This window comes from Gossypium hirsutum, chromosome D10 (genome assembly GCF_007990345.1).
Source record: "Gossypium hirsutum isolate 1008001.06 chromosome D10, Gossypium_hirsutum_v2.1, whole genome shotgun sequence".
In the NCBI taxonomy this organism is placed as follows: domain Eukaryota; kingdom Viridiplantae; phylum Streptophyta; class Magnoliopsida; order Malvales; family Malvaceae; genus Gossypium; species Gossypium hirsutum.
In genome coordinates, this window is record NC_053446.1 from 41,845,556 (window position 1) to 41,848,115 (window position 2,560).

Sequence of the window (2,560 nt, forward strand, 5' to 3'; positions counted from 1 at the left end):
CCATGACTGAAAATGCATTAACATGAACATCATTAACATTCAAAACACATTTATATATCAAGATTACTACACGCATATATTATGACCAAAATTACTTAAACGATCATTAGTATAAAGATTGAGCCATTTTTGCATGGCTAAATATATACAAATTTCAAGACCAACCAAAACAAGTGCTAGCCTATACACGCCATATGTTCTAAGTTTCAAGCTTTCAAAATACCAAAATAGTGTTCGATAGTGCGATGGATTTCCTCGATGATCCTCGAGCTCGTAACTATCTTCCAAAATCTATAAAACACCAGGTGAACACACAAAGTAAGCTTAAAAAAAGCTTAGTAAGTCATAGAAAATAAATCATTTTGAGATTGTTAACAATTCAATTCAAATAAGCCGAATACCAACCATTTCAAAAAATATATATATATTCACTTACGACATAGGCATTATACATTGTCATGTAATTCAGTATAGTCATTTAAATCATACTCACTTTTCATTTTTGAATTATATTAACAAACCTAACGAACCTGAATCGGATACATTTATTGCATAATCATTCATTTCTCAATATTACCCGTTGAACCATTCGGAGTCAATAAGGATATTCGAATAACTTGGAAAGCTCGTACAATGCCAACGTCCCAGACGTGGTCTTACATGTAATCAAACATCGATGTCTCTGTCTCAGACAGGACCTTACACGTAAATCTCAAATCCATGCCAATGTCCCAGACGTGGTCTTACACGATAACTCATATCAAAATTTTAATTCATGACATATATTTATCCCCATTATTCCTATGGTTCGTACAGGGCTTTCGGACATCGTAAATTCATCGATTCAAGCTCATAATCACTTCTCCCATACTTAAATAAATTCGACATACACATATATAATTACAATAATTCAATTTGGTACAATTAAATACATTTCTATATGGATTTAACAACAATTAATTACTATGAACTTACCTCGGACGAAGACAAACGGATGGAATCGACTACTCGACCACTTTCGACTTTCCCCGTTCTAATTCCATTTTCTTTTGTTCTTGATCTATATAAATTCAAATTTAGCTATTTAATATCACATTTTATTCAATTCAAGAAATAAACACATAATTAGGGCAATTTACACTTTAGCCCCTAAAATTCGTATTTTTTACAATTCAGTCTTTATTTCATAAAATTATAAATTCATGAAATTTAGAGACAACCCATGCTAGCCGAATTTTGTATAGCTTCCTAGTAGCCCATATTTTCATTTATTTCACACTTTTAACCACAAGATTTCACATTTTCTTAATTTAATCCCTAACTAATATTTTCATAAAAAATCACTTTACAAAACTTAGATATCTATCACTAAGCTTTCATAATTCATCATCAAATATCCAAAAACACATGCATTCATCAATGGAAACTTTCAAAATCATCAACACTTTCAAAAATTAAAGCATGGGTTAGCTAGAACACAAAGCAACGATCACAAAAACGTAGAAATTATCAAAAACTGAAACAAAAACATACCTTGATTAAGCTTGAATAAGGCTGAATGAATGAAAGCTTTAAAACCCTTATTTTCTTTCTAGTTTCGGTGGAAGAACACTTGGAGATAATGAGCATTTTGGTTTTATTTACTTTATTCAGTTTGATTTTATGAATTACTACTTTAACCTTAATGATATATTAATATAAATGACTTAAATGATGGACATAAATGTCCACTAACCTTATAATGGCATAATAACTTTTAAGGACTTCCCATAAATTAAATCATAACAAATTAGCATATTAATAATGAGAATGCCACTTTTACTTTTTATGCGATTTAACCCTTTTCACAAATTAAGCATGCAAACGGATAAATTAAATCACGAAAATTTCACACATATAACTTCACATACTATAAGCACGGAAAATAATATTAAAATATTTTTTTGACTCGAATTTATGGTCTCGAAACCATTGTCCGACTAGGGTCTAAACCGAGTTGTTACAACTTTTCCCCTTTGGGAATTTTCGTCCCCGAAAATCTTACAGTTGAATAGATTCGGATATTGCTGTATTATAGCATCTTCAGGCTCCCACGTAGCCTCTTCAACACCATGCTGATGCCACACTACTTTTACTAACGAAATTTTCTTATTTCACAGCTCTTTAATCTCGTGAGCTAAAATACGAATCGGTTTTTCTGCATAAGTCATGTGGGACTGAATTTTTATCTTTGATGGAGAAATTACATGCGAGGGATTAGATCTGTATCGTCGAAGCATCGATACGTGAAAGACATTGTGTATCTTTTCTAACTCAGATGGCAACAATAATCTGTAAGTAATTGGCCCGATACGTTCAATAACCTCACACGGCCCAATGAATCTCGGACTCAGTTTGCCTTTACGACCGAATCAGAGTATTTTCTTCCATGGAGATACTTTCAGAAACACTTTATCCCCGATCTAAAACTCAATATCTTTCCATTTCAAGTCTGCATACGATTTTTGATGGTCCGATGTTGCTTTCAGACTATCGCGAATCACTTTTACTTTTTGTTCAG